Raw genomic sequence first — 15,565 nt, forward strand, 5'->3', positions numbered from 1 at the left:
TGTACAAAAGGTACCACCTTAATTTTAAATATAGGAAACAAAAATGAAGGAAGAAAATCAGCTTTCCTTTATCTACTCTGATGGCCTACCTACACAAACACAACTATCTCTTAAATGACTTTCATTAATTTTTAGGAGATCTCTCCTTATTTCCCAGTTCTAGGACTACACATATTTTTAAATACTTGAAGTGTACTTTTGAACAAAAATGTTAATTCTTAACATGATTTAGGTAAACTTTCAGTCTGGCTCTAAATCTGCTATTCTGAAGAAATCTGTTTATTTTATCATAAGGTGTATGGTATTAGGGACATGGTTTAGTGGGTGATATTGGTGGTAGGAGGATGGTTGGACCAGATGATCTTGGAGGTCTTTTCCAACCTTAATGATTCCTTAACATATTTTAATATTCACTCTTTACTCATATTTCTATCCCTCCATTTCCCATTTAAAGAATTAGAAAAATAACTCTTCATACACAGCATGAGATTCTTTACATTCTGACAGTGTACAGAAATAGAAAGTGCAAAAGCATAGTGAGCTCCTCTAGCACTAATGAAATAACCCTTTCATGGTTTTAAAGCTCTTAAAAACCCTTAAAAAAACAAACAAACAACAACAACAACAACAAAAACACTTTTAAAACCCTTTCACAGTTTTAAAATTTGTATCACGTCCTTCTCTCAACTGTATGACTGCAGTTCTTTTAAAGTACATTTTTACATAATTAAGATATTTTGAAACTGTATATGGTGATATTTCAAAAGGACCTTGACAAAATCTCTAAGGTAATAAATGAACTTATCTCCACTGTTTTCTGTGTTTAACTTAACAGGAGTAAACTGGCTAGTATTCTACACTAAATGTAAAATAATATCTAAATAACGGACCAGTCTTTCAACTATTCTGAGGGAGAAGGCAACTTGAATTTTTCTTAGCCTGGTATAGCCTTAAGTATAACATTCTGTAGTATTGTAGATTTAATTTTTATGTGTAGGGAGAGACAGTAAATATTTCCTGTAGTAGGATATAATGAATTTCACAAGTTCATGCAAGGGAGAGACAAGAGGAATTTATACGCATTCCAACAAAGAAATAAAGACATAGAAACAACTTGTTGATCTTATCTTCTCAGAAATCTCTAAGAATTGTATAAATCAGACTGCTTTTCCAGTAGAATAATAATTATTTTTACAGATTTTCAGCATATAATGAATGCATTCAACTTTACCCTAGCAATTAATACAAGAGTTTTCTTGGCTTCAAAAGATTCAGTTTTAAAGTTATGCTTTTGAATACCATGTTTGAAAGATTTCAAAAATATTTATACAAACATAATTATCTATTACATTCAGTAAGATATCTACCAAAATATATGTAATTTTTGGTAAAACGATATTGCAGAGTTTTCTCATGAAGTTCTTTGTGACTCTTTCTAAATTAAATATGAGTGACTGTGACCATGATTTCTATTAAATTAATATTTTAAATCATCACCTAGCAGTCTACCAAATGAAACCTAAACTTATTGACAGAGGGAACGTACATGATATATCTATTTCCCTCTTTTTACCTACCTATTCTAAACTTCAGAAACTAAACTAGTAACTGATATAAATTGCTGTCACTGGAGGTCATAATGGAGATCCTTGGAGATCCTACCTTCTATACCAGTTCCTGAACTGAGAGTAGGCAATGTATTTATTTAAGGCAGAAATATGAATGTGGGACGTATCAACTATAAGCTTTGCACAGTTAGGACATTTTCTCACAACTGTATGTACTATTCCCCTTTTATTTCTTCTTACCATTGTAATAAATGGCTCAGTCTTCAAAATAGGACTATAATCAAAGTTTACAATTTATTAAAGGAATAGAGGTAAGCAAACAGCGCTGGGTGCGCCAGGAGTCTCTGCTCCACCAAGATGTACACCAGTTACATCAAGCAGCTGAGTTTTATGCTCCTAGGCTAATACGTATTCATTACTACTTCTAAAAAAAACAGGGCTATTATAATTAGTTTCTGGAATCCAAACCCTCCTACTGGAGCATGCGTATCAGTCTCCAGTGGTCCCTCTGGGGGTCTCTAGGGGTCTCTCGTGCTGAAGGCTCATAGTTTTCCTCCCTCTTGTCCTTCTCCTTTGCCCAACTTGGCTGTATGTCAGAGACTTGTGCAGCGTCCCCTGCAAGCTTTGTCTTTTAGTTGTTCTTCAGCTCTGCCTGTCTCCTTAATCTCCTGGCCAGATATCAGAGACTTGCATAGTGTCCCATGCAATAGTCATAATAGTTAGCAGTTATTCTGAAACCCCTCAGATATCAGAGACTTCAAGGAAAAGCCTACAAATACATTTCCCTTCAAGCTCTCTATTGACACGAGCTGCTAAAACAATCCTTTGCAGTATACAAGAACTATATACATTAACCACTCTTTTTTTCTTAGACTTGTGCTTATACAAGGGTATGTAAAACAGAAGGTCACATTCATCATACCATGCAGCCCTAGCATTGTTCCATACTGAAACAAATCAGATGAACATATTTCACACCATGTTGCTTGAAATATTTTTCCCCTCCCTCAGTAACCTTATGGTAATGGCACTGAACGTTAGAAGTATTAAGGCCAGCTCAAAACAATCACTGTGAAGGAAAGATAATTCTTCAGGTCATAAGAAACCACTGTGACATGATTTTAAATTGGGATCACTTTTTTGTCAAGCCATTTTTCCCTGGTATACACTGGGTGTATTGAAAGATGAAGTCTTTCACACAGTCTTGGTGAAGAAATTGTCTTCCCCAACTGTACAAAATGTGATGCTTCTTCATCAGGACTTCTCTTTTGATTACAGCATATTTTCTCCTTTTACTTTCTCTATCAATGTTTGATATGGGCAATTTGATGAGCACACCATTTATTCACCTTCTAGCCACTACACTTTTAAGTGTATTTCTAATGGTCTGGTTTAGCCTGGAGTCACAATGAAGAGTGAGTGAGTAGCATTACAATTTAATTTGCGTGTTTGCATGTGTGTATGTGTGTGGGGGGGAAGGGGGAGGGGAGGAGGAGGAGAGAGGAGGAGGAGGTTTCTTTATTAAAAAAGCAGACTACAGAGGGATAATTCTAAAACTGTGTATAAAAAGGAACATCTCCATCAAGAAGCAATCTGTTACAGTTTTGGTCAGCCTGCACTAAGAACAGTTTCTTGCAGTATGAGCTTAGCACTGATAATGAAGGAAAATTAGCAGATACAGGGTTGAGAACTGTCAGTTGATAGTGTAGCCACCAGTTATTACAGTATTCCAAGCTATAAAATTACAGTCTTTCAAGGAATAGTAAAAAGTATAAATACAGATCATTCCATAAGGTAATCATTTCATGAATACTTACTTACAAGAGAGATCCATAACACTCAAAAACATCCAAACACACACACACAAACACAAACAAACTAGAATAAATCATGGAAAAATCCATAGTAAAAACAGATATCAGTTTACAGGAAATCACATCTTCGTATTTGTTTGCAATTATTTTGAATAAGTACATTTTGAAAAAGCTCCAGCAGGCAATTAGAGGTCCTTCTGTCCAAACCCCTCAGCTCATTTTTACGGAAAACAAGCAAATGAAACATCTAACTATTTAATTTTCCCTCTCCTTTTCACTACTTATCTTCTATCTTCATCTCTTCTTTTGCTCTCTTATTATTTCAAACTTTCCAATCATTGTTTCCTCTGTTATTGCTTGTGTTGTCCCAGTCAAAAGGGTGTTCCTTATGCTCTAAAGTACTGGGAGCACGTTCAGAATGAGAGGAAACAGGTTCTGGACAATAATATCAGCTTATGAGCCTGGGATTTTCATGGGAATCAGTGGTGCTGAATATCCCAGGGCTGTGGTATTTCCTTAAAAAGTATAATTCCAAAATTAAGGGTCACACATGGCAATGTCTCAGGATTCAAATAGAGAAGGAAACTCAAAGCCAGAAAAATAATGTATTTAATCTGGAATTTACATAGAAGAATGATGTAGTCTTAAGGGACAAAATAAAAAGTTAAATCAATTCAAATACTATTACAATGTGTGCTTAGGAAAGGAAGTTATTTGAAATTTTAGAAGCTCCATAACATAAAAAAAAATTTACTGTAATCTCCAGGTAAAAATGACTCTCATTCACATAAAAATTAAATTCTATCCTTCTGTAATGAAGGACAAGGCTCCTCACAAGGCCAGTCCAACTATGGGGAATGAATTGTTAGGAAAATTAAAAAATACCTGCCTCAAATGTAACATGATTTCACTGATCACACGTACTCTTGCACTTATATCAAAGCAAAGAACCTATCAACAGAAATCAATACAAGTGCATGGATAATTTCAAAATAAAAACATTCCAATTGTCTATACAATAGAAGTGTTATGAAAACCTTTAAAAAAACATCATGTAACATATCCTGAAAAATGCTCAGGTACTCTGGTGGGAGGTGACATACCTGTTTATTCTATTCCATATATCTGTTAAAAAAATACTGAGCAACATATCTAACTCATCAAGATAGCACGAACACTGAGATGTGCATAAATTTTTTAACAATTACAGTTAAACAGGAAAAATATTACATTTGCTACCGTTTCCTGACTGGATGGTATATGTCCAATTCAGCAGCCATTATGCAGTTCACAATTCTTCTTGCAGTCCATTATTCTCCTCCTGCAAAGGACTATTCTTAAAATTTTACAAGTGTTTACTCTAAAACTCAAATGTTTTGCTGTGAATTAAGTGGTCCATAAAAAGTCTAGAGAGAGTATTCACTATGTACTGACATAAGCTTTCACAGAAGAATAAGAACACTAAAGAATAAGGATGTACTTTCTTTCTCTCCCCTTTCTGTAAGTGAGTGCAGTTTGCATGAAAAAGAAAGAGACAAAGTGGCTGCAGGCAAGGCTGGCCCTCTCCTGCCTGGCACCAACACCTGCAGGAAAGTTGGTGCTTGTGGGAAAGCTGTCATTTGCCACTGATCCACAGTAATGGCAGAAAATGACTTTGCTGAATAATTGTGTCATGATGCAAGTCGGAGCACTCAGATATAATTGTAGTCTTAAGATGAAGAAAACAAGGAAACCTTAAAGAAAACAGGGAGACATAGGTTTGATGAAGCAGAAGCAAGGGAGAGAAAGGGTGGGAGAAAAAAAAAAAATTTGCAAGAAATCCACCATCTCTTGTAACCATAGTTTTCATACAGTTGTAAATTTTGAGGACTATTTTGAAGGAAGTTGTCCCGCTATTTAGAGTACATGAAAATCCGCCTTAAAATGAGTAGTTCAAAAATGGCATTTCCATCATTACTTTTTAATTTTGCAATATAACTTCTCATTTTGCAGTATATGCTATAGGATTGGCCACACTTAAACACACCGTTACACAGTGCTGCGAGACAAGTAGGGAGGGGTGAGATGGCTGAGCTTTTCAGAGCTGCTGAAACATGAAGCATCTGAGCTGAAATGCTGACATTTGAATTTTAAGTGAGAAGAAATGCTAGTTAATACTGGCTTGTTTTCAGCAGTGGGACAACTGCCACAAATATCTATGTTTTCTTTTTTCTCATTTTATTATTGAGTGAATTATAATGCAGAATGTCAAAGCTCATCATTGTTAAATTTTCATTTAGACGGCACTTTACCCAATGTTTCTAGTATTTTTTTTCTGTACCTCCACACTGGGCTGGAGCAGAAAATTCTACAGAAATGCCCATTTTTTTTTTTTCAATTATCTGCAGTATGATGCCAGATTTGTTATGTGCCACCTCATTTCATTTATTGGTATTTACTGTCCTCCAGCTGTCAGGATCAATGCTCATTTTCAAACTGTTAGCTGCCAAGCAGCATTTCTAGACTTGTTATGCATCTACACTTCATCCACACTGTTCCCTTCCCATCACTATTTGTAGCATCATCTCTAAACATGGAATCCTACTTTCAAATGTCGTGCAATTATCCACAGAAGGCTACCTATGTAACTAGATCAGGGCTCTTCACTCTTCTGTTCAGTGAGACTTTTGATTTAGACTCTGTCATGCCTTGAAAATAATATCTAAGAATGCACTAGAATTAATATGCAAAGGAAAATATTTACTCTGTTCCCTCACTCAGACTAACAGTGAATATCATTGTCAGCATTATTATGTGGTTTTATCCCCCTTTTTCCTCTTCCCTTAAATAGGGTTGAACCTGTAGTATTTCCAAAACAAACAATCATTCAATAACCCACAGCCATAATATTTACTTATTTAATACTTAAATGACAGCGTGCAATGCTTAGAATACTGAAAGCATTTTAGAATGTTAAACAAAATCACTATAGACTTCAAGCAAAGAATCCAGTTAGCAAGAAGATATTTTCTATTTTTAATTTGTAATTCTGTTGAAAATTTTATTCAGAAACACAGAGGTGAAAAATCCTAGTGTAGTTACAATTTTAACCATTATCTGTTTCATTGCAATTTGAAATTTTTCATTGAATAATAAAATATTAAAACAGCCAGAGTAACTCAGGCCTTGAGTATAATTCAGAAATAGCCAATACTCCTCTGTTGTATAGTTGTAGGTTTATAGCTACTAGTGATTGAAGGACAGAATAGAAAAGATTTGTATGTAATAATTGTCAGAGCAACTGCTATGCTAGCAAAAAGCAAACATGCTTTTGGATAAACAAGCCCCTTCTCAGGTTTGAAATAAACTCAAGTGGTCTTTCAGAATTTAAGGTTTAGCTTTATTATTTAAAGCTTGTCGGCTTCTTCTCTGTCTATTAAGATATTACTTCCATTTAAAGCCCTTGAATTACCTGTGTCTAGCATGTTAATAAGCGTGTAAAGGTCAGAGCAGCACTGGACCCGGGGCAGACCTGACTGCCAATTCTTGTACATAGGAACAAAATGCAAACAGAGTTTTTGTTTGTTTTTCTCTAAATTAATGAGAATAGGGAAATCATACAGTAGTTTCTACACAAGTTTGGGGAAGAGAATGCCCAGACAACATTGGCAGACACAGCCATGCATTATCTTAAATTCAGATTTAGGCAGATCAGTTTAGTGCTTCTGAAACAGTTGAACCTGGAGCATGTCAAGTGTATTGCTTCAGGAATCTGCCACTGGCACACCTTGTGGATTAATATATTTGAAGAGTACTGCTGCAGTACCAAAACCCACTTGTGAGAAATGCAAGATGAAAATTCAGTTCAAAGAGAGAAGAAGCTGTTAATGCATCAGAGGATTACTTCATGTTAACATGAAATTGCATTTTGCATTCAACAACTCAGCAAAAGTTGGGGGGCGGGGATTTGGTTAGTTTTTATCTTCTTGTATCAGGATTGTGACCTCACTGTTTTGGTTCCATGCACTTTTAACACTGAGTATTGGAGATTCTGTAATCCTGAAGAAAGAAAATGCTTAGGCTATTCTAAATTGAAGCTGACATTAAATTCTGATCTCCCCCGCCCCCATCTTCAGACTTTCATACAGAGATAATTAGAAGGGTTTTGTTGAGGTATCCAGTATGCTAAGAATTTTTTCTACACAAAACACTGCAGTAGGTCTAGACTTCTGTGTCTACTTTAATTTGAAGGTAATCCTATTAGACGTGGATACAAAGAACATTTCCTCTTAGACAACAGTGACAGTTGTAGGACAAAGGTCATGGTTGATAGTTCAGTGTAACCAACAGCTACATTCTTCTAAAAGGATGTGTGAAGATAGGCTTAGTTCCAATACAGGGAAAATACAGAATATACCAAAACTATGAGCCACATGTGTCAGTGTGAAATACTGCTAAATCCTCCAGATGCACTTTTGGTAATTTAATCCGGGCCACTGGAACAGTGTTTCTATGATGCAGTACAACATAGTCTTAAGGTTTCTAAGAAAAATCTTAGTTTACAGCCTTTATAGACCAATTTATGAAGCAAGCTAAAGAAACATAGTGAGAACCTCTTTTTTTATTTTTTATTTTTTTTTGTAAATTTGTGATTTTTTTTCCCTCCCCTGTGAACAATTGTTATATGGTAGATGTCAAACTTGGGAAGATATATAAATTAAAAGCTCGTTTCTTCCTTTTGTAAGAAAAAAAAAAAGTTGGCTTGATAGTAAAGGAATTGTGGATGCAAGTGATGCTTTTATGCACAATGCATACAGTTTCAGTCATGCAACACTTCTGTCAGTGCTCATTCATTTTAAATTTGGAAAATTCATATGAACAAAGGTTCAAATACTACATCCTATTAGTTCAGAGTGTATACAATTAGCATCTTTGAGCCAAATGGAATTCTCTGGTCTCTTTGTTTCTTATATAGAAGGCATTCACTGAAGTGTTCACATCCACTTCATTCCGATTAGCATACAGATCACACTCATGGAGTACATACCACAAAATTGGTGGCAGACTTCTCACTGTTTTATCTTTTTTTCTTTTGTGTGTCTTACAGGCCAGTGACCAGCAGGCTTGTAGAACAACTGTAAATCTCATTGAACATTTAACTTCAAATACGCACATCTTATGGTTCATGCACACTGGTGTTCCTCTTCTGACAATTAAAACAGTTAATTGTGGCTACAGACTTATTAATGAAGAGTATTTATCAACAAAGATGACATTTTAAACATGTAATCCTGGTCTCTAATTCTTGCCTCAGTCCAAACAATATGACAGCAATGTTGTTCACATAACACTGCAAGGCACTGCCTCTTTTTCAGACTACATGACAATAAGTTTTCTCCTTTCTCTCCTTCTCTTTTCACAGGCTGTAAAATGGAGATAAATTCTTTACCCAACACTTAACTTTTCAGTCACAGATATCAAACTATTTATATAACTGTCACAAAATATGATTTCAAGGAGAAGAAAAAAAAATAAGAAAAAAATGATAATAGTACAACACAAAGATTCTCGGATCAGCTTTTACTGAATAGCTATGATAGTGTGCTAAGTGTAGTTCCAGACCTCACTTATAACATATGAGCTTAAATATACACATTCAAATTTTACTCATGATTCCTATGTATTTATGGGAAAGAAAAGTATATCTCATGTGGAAGTATAACCTTTATTCATTATGTTGTTAATGATCCCTTCTTAAGATTATGTTACTAATAATGCATTTTTTATTTTTTACCATACTTCTGAACTAAAATATTTTGTGACTAATTTATATGATGAAATAGATTCATCATGCTCTTGGACAGAACATTTGTAGTGTTTTAGCCATACAATCCAGCACAGACACCTGTTACCGCAGATGAATGGGAATACTGGGAAGTATAATAAATATAAAATATATCATTTATAATATATAAATATCTTATAATAATAATATAACAATAATTGCATAATAATATATAATTTTATAAAATATAATTTAATTATAATATAAGTTATTTTATTTGTAATAATATATGATAATATATAATAAAATATAAATATTTAAATTTATAATATATAAAATAATGTGAAAACAGAACTACTGCTGCTGTTCATATTTAAGAAGTATGTGAGATGAAAGAAGTGAGATGTGAGAAGTATGTGAGAGTGAAAAGGTTTGTTTTCATACTGACACTTGAGCTGAATTCTTTGTGGCTCACAATCTGTAAGTAACTCATAGCAGGAAAAATATTTCCTTTGATTTATAAACATAGAACAAAACAATATAATTATAGGCAAGAGATGACAGTCTCCCTGAAAGAATGGTTTTGTACTCAAAATCTCTCCTTATGAATAGAGATACGTGATCATCACTGTTAGCTATTGGGAGATCTTTGTATAGAAGACTGCTTTGACTGGACAAAGTGATCCTTAAAGTGATCAAAAAATGCACCATCTCTTGGATAATTGCATTTGTTACCACAAGAGGGACTGAGAAAGCAGAAGGAAAAAGAGAGAAGGGAAGAAACTGTCCAACATAGTTTCAACCTTAATTAATTTCTGAGTCCTCTGACTTTACTAGATTTACAAACTAGCTCTGAGTGCAGACATTCCTCCCTATGGCCTCCAGATGGTCAAATGTAATAGCAAGTATTGTCTCCCATCACTGAGAAACTGAGCTATTGCCCCTCACATTCACTTAGATTTGCTCTTGTAACAAAAGAAAATGCAATAGCACAAAAATGTCTTCCATACTATATATGTTGTTCCCCCAAAGAAAAGAGAAAGAACCAAGTCTGAACATTCCTAGATGTTGATTCTTGTTTTATAGAAGCGAGGTTATGTGGCAAATGAAGATTTGCTTTAATACATTACATAAATTGTACTCATAATATTTTAAGTACTAAAAAAATAAGGACATTTACATTATCCTAGCAGACCTGAATATGATGCATCCTCAGCAGTTACAAAATAAAAAGTGATGCTTCTAACTCCAGCGCAATAACTGCGCTCTCATTTTTAGCACATGCACGTTATTTTCTCATGATTAGGACATTCAGGTATTCTTCACTCATTTCATAAAATTAAGATGTCACTTAAAACAGAAGGAATTGCAAACTTTTCTATGGTGAGCTGTTAGAGGACAACATTATAACATGATAGCTCTTAACTTTGCAGTAAAATGTGACTCATACCTGATAAGAGTTAAATCATAGGCACTATTTTTGTGGGGAAAAAAAAAACAAAACTCTCTTCAATCAAGGACAAGAGCTATACTTTGTTTTTTCAGTGGACTTTATATGAGGAACAGCCATAGCAACATAAGAGTAGTGCAGAAGACTACAATCTATGATGGTTATAGCTAAATTTACAGTCCTTGACAGACTTGTCCTCCGTGAATTTATTTTTTTTTTTTTAACTGATTTACTAATTTGGCACCCCTCACATGCTCAGACATTGAATTTCATTAGTTTTATTAGTTACACTTATGAAAAAGTACCTTTTTCTTATTCCACTTCAACAGAATCACACCAATCTAAAATTACAGAAAATTTATCTATTTGGTTAAAAGATGAAATCAACTCCTGTCTTCCCTTAAGTTTTCATTATAGTTCTGCCTGTAAAGATTCAGTATAATCCAGGGGCAACGTGGCTTTTTTCTTTTTCTCCCCATTGATGGGTAAAATGTCAGAAATTTTTATAATTTGATTGGACCCTAAACTGTTGAACTAAATAGTACAGTTTTAGTCTAAAACAAGATGTACAGTCTTGCCAAACTTATGGCCTAGGTTGAATGGTCTTGAGTAATTACACCCATTAATTTAATAAAGCCATCTTATGACTTATAGGCTTCCTAAAGATGCATTCCAAGCTTTAGGGTTCAAATCTGATCTTTCATAAAATTTAGGAATAAACATCTTGAGAGGGGTGAACTTCCCTCAATTATAGATCTAAGTTGCAAGATAGAACAGTTTGAAGAGGATATTGAGACTTTCTACAGTTACTGTGGTGGTAAGACTGGAGTGAATAATTTGAGGTCAGTCTTCTACACTTCATTCTCCACAGTTATTCTTCCCTGGAAGCTATCCTATTTAACGAAATGTAGAATGTCAAAGGAGAAAAAGTAATATTCTTAGTAGATTGGACCTTACCTTTCAGTAAGTCTAAGTTCACTTCCACCACTGTGGTAAGTTGTTACATTTTACACCTTTTTACTATGCAATTGAAATATTTATACAATTGTTCATCTATTCCAATATGTCAGATGGATTGCTCTGTACTGCACACTGATGATTGTACTGCACACAATGATGATGAGTGCCTTGTCCACTTTCAGACCAGTGGCATGCTGTCTGCTGACTACCACAGGTGTCTCCACAACAGTATGCAAAATGGAAGCCTCAGGGGAATATCTCAGTGAATCACATTAAAAGAAAAGGTGCACAAAAATTGTAGTACTCAAACTCAGTATTAAGCTGGGGAGCAAAACAGGGTAAATTTCCAGGCTGTGCACTGCAGAGGATGGATTCTGGAGCCACAGAGAGACTGAAGGAATGCTGAATACATGAGTATTTCAAATACATATCTATATCAAGCTCAATGTATCTAAAACCAGCCAAAACCAGATACAATACAAATCTTCTCGGTAATGAAAAACTTGCAATTGACTCCACCTGATAGGAAGAGGCAAGCACAAAGATATGTTGTTTTTATACGTGGCCTAAGATTGGTGTTTTGTTTTGTTTTTTCCTTTGATGATATGTATCTAATTCAGTATAACAAACCTATCTTTAGCTTTGAAACTGTTCTGTTGCCAGCCTTCAGCACTCTGATGTCTACTGTGGAAAATGCAATACTGAGGACTCACCCTATGCATGTGTATGTGTATATGTCTGTAATTATGACTATGTATGCGCAAGTGAATTTGTCTTGAGTTTAGCCCTTCTACTCACAAATTAGGCCTATAACTGAAGAAAGGTTTTTTAACTTCTCGTACGCACAACAGACATGAAAAATGAGTTCCATGGCAGATGGGCACCGTGGAAGCACTTTGATTTGCCACAATAAATAAGACTTCTGTAAAGAATAATATATAAAATTGATGTCAGTTGCTGACAAAAAGTGTTAAAGAGCTCCATACAGAACACGAGATAGTATTTGGATGTTCAGATGGTATTTTGAATTTGCAGCATTTCTTTGAACTTCTAAATGAGGATTGGAGTTAGTTCACATTTTCTGGAAGAAAAATAGCTGAAGGAAATACGTTGTTTTATTTAAAAACACTTAACAAAGAATACTGGAACATGCATTAAGGAGTGTGTGTTGACTTCAGCATGCCTGAGACCACACTGTAGCATGAAGGATATGCCTGTCATCCGCACATTAGAATTCTTCCACATTCAACCACCACATCTACACTGTGGCATGTAGGTTATTCTTTTGCTTTTGTGCATTCTGAGTTTCAGTTACAATTATATATGTTATTACATGCTTCTTTTTGAAGCTCAGGATGGTTTCCAAATAAGTTGCATATGCCTGGCAAAGATCACACTTGCAACTGAATGGAGAGTTCACAGGCCACTACCAAAACCAAGTTATTTCAGCTGTGGAAAGTACTTTTCAACTGAAAAGGTTCACCTGCTAAGTGATGCTGTTCTCAATCTGTTAGCATTTGTGTTTCTACATTACAGGGTTCTTTGAATTTGTCATTCAGCTACTTGTGAGAAATGTATCTAGCTCTGACAATTCTTCCAAGGAACCTTTCATAACCAGGTATTTGCATTTCTAGTGCTAGACTTTGATTCATTTCAACATAAGAATTCAAATTTAAAAGAAAAAAATGTTCACTGAATTTTAAAAGGGTCAAATATTAAGCAGCGGGTCATCTAGAAAAATAGAGTTTACTCCTGGAACTCACTGAAAGATTTTAAAAGCCTCAGAGATATCTGCATCAGTATGGGCTTGTAAGAGAACTTACATAAAATGTGATTAACAGCCGAGAATTAAAATAAAGGCATTTCAGGAATATTGCTATTCTTTGGCTTCTATTTGCAATAATAGAAATAAGTACTTCTCTCCAATGGGGTTGCTACTAATAATATCTTAATTTTGTCACATGCCAAAAGCAGAATAAGATAAATTCTACCAAGAGGCTATTCTGGTGAATCAGTGAAATAACCATAGGAATAAGATCAGGTTATTATTTTTAGAACAAAAAACTAAAATGTGAAGATTGAGTTTTTATTTTGTTAATGGCTATGTACCCACACAAACAATTAACAATATGATTTGATATTACACTGACTAAAAGGGAATCAACTATTATGTCAATAGAAATGTATAGTTCCTTCAAAAAAGTATTTTAATGAAGTTGTTTCTTTTTTTTTTTTTTCATTTAAATAAAGAAAACTGTTTTCATGAGACAATTCTTCTGTCAGAGAGATTTGATTTTGAAGACTTTGTGAAATGAAACTTTTTTTTCCATTTCCCTACCCTCATTGCAGAATATTCATGTGAAAACCAGCTCTGAACTTGTATGCTGTACATGTATCTCCACATAGATTCAACACACAGTGCATTTTATAACCATTTCAGATTCACAATTTTAGGAAATATTCCAGGCATCATGAAATTGTCTCTATTCATATGGTGAAAAGAAGAGTCAGGGAAACTGATTAATATGATCAAAGAAAATACTGAGACCAAATCTGGTCAGCATTGTCATTGTTAAGAGGTACAAAGAAAGCACAAATTGAGTGAAAAAAACCTACACTTTTTGCCAAATAAACTTCTAAGGATTATGCCTAATTTTTCGGTCTTCTTTCTTTTCCTTTCTTTAATACCAGCCTTCATACTGTCTGTTTGCATAGATTTTAATATTACAATGAAGGTTCTGCATTAAAGCAGTAAAAACCAAAGAATTTGCTTTCTGAGCAAAAATACTGCTTTCCAAAAGAATTCTGGCCACTCTGTTGCAAACTGAAACTACGTGCGGCATGGATAACAGATTCTCAAAATGTTGAACAGGCAAAACAGATGACTTAGCAGATATCACAAGATCAAGAACAAAGATGAGATTTGTTTGCATTTTCTAGCTACTGTGCTAAAAAAAAAAAAAAAAAAAAAAAAAAAAGTGTTCTCAAACTGAAACAACATAGCTGGATGGTGCTTTGCTGACTTCCAAGTCAGCTGTGTTGATCTGCACACACTGAGCTTCTGACCTATTGTTCCAATAAAACCTTCCAGTTTATTTCTGGCAGCCTGCTGAGGCAGGATTCAAGTCAAGCTATACCCCTGAATGCTGTCCATATACAATAAAACCAAGCCATTATTGTACCTTCACTATAAAATGACAAACTTGAGAACAAATATCTACTCCAGACTGGGAATTAATTAGGTTTGCATAAGATGCAATCAGACTCAAAAAGAACATCTCTATAGTAACCACAGGCTTGTTTGTTTGTCAGTTTTGCACTAAATTGACATTACTCTTTTGTTAGCTGATGCAAACCAGGCCCTCAATGCAAAGAGAGTGGTACAAGTACCACTTATTCTTTACAGTGGAAGCTTGCTAAACAGCTGTATTCTATAGCTTTATCTGTTTTGTGCTCATCAGTGAAAAAAGACTAAGCACAGAAATAACCAGAAAGGTTCGTCTTGGATATAGGCTTGCTATAGTTCATCTGGAGCTATCTCATAGGAGTATGACTCAGAATTAACATGCAAGTAGCCATGTGGAGCCAGGAACAACTACGTGTGTCCACGCAGATGGGGCCATAAATACATATTCACATTTATCTCACAATCCTGGTAAGGCTGAAAAGTATTACCTCCACTTTGCAAATGAGAAGCAAGATGAGAGAAAACTAAAGGACAGACTCCTTCTCCTTTACCTGTGTTTGTTTGAGTTATTCTGACTGGCTGAGTTAGGTATTATAAAGTTCAATATAGCTGACTGATGCTCAGCAAGTCAGCCAAGATCTTTGGCAGTGACAGTGAGGCCCCCTGTTCAGGGTTTTGATCAGAAAACCAGTCATAACCTCTTTTAAGGCCAAAGAGAAATCATTGCAACTCCACAGAAAAGAAGATAAACTAGGTTTCATAGAGAATGTCTGCAGAGCAATATTCTGAACTCTTTCAGCAGATGTCACAGATCCATCACCA

Source organism: Anas platyrhynchos, chromosome 6 (assembly GCF_047663525.1).
Source record: "Anas platyrhynchos isolate ZD024472 breed Pekin duck chromosome 6, IASCAAS_PekinDuck_T2T, whole genome shotgun sequence".
In the NCBI taxonomy this organism is placed as follows: domain Eukaryota; kingdom Metazoa; phylum Chordata; class Aves; order Anseriformes; family Anatidae; genus Anas; species Anas platyrhynchos.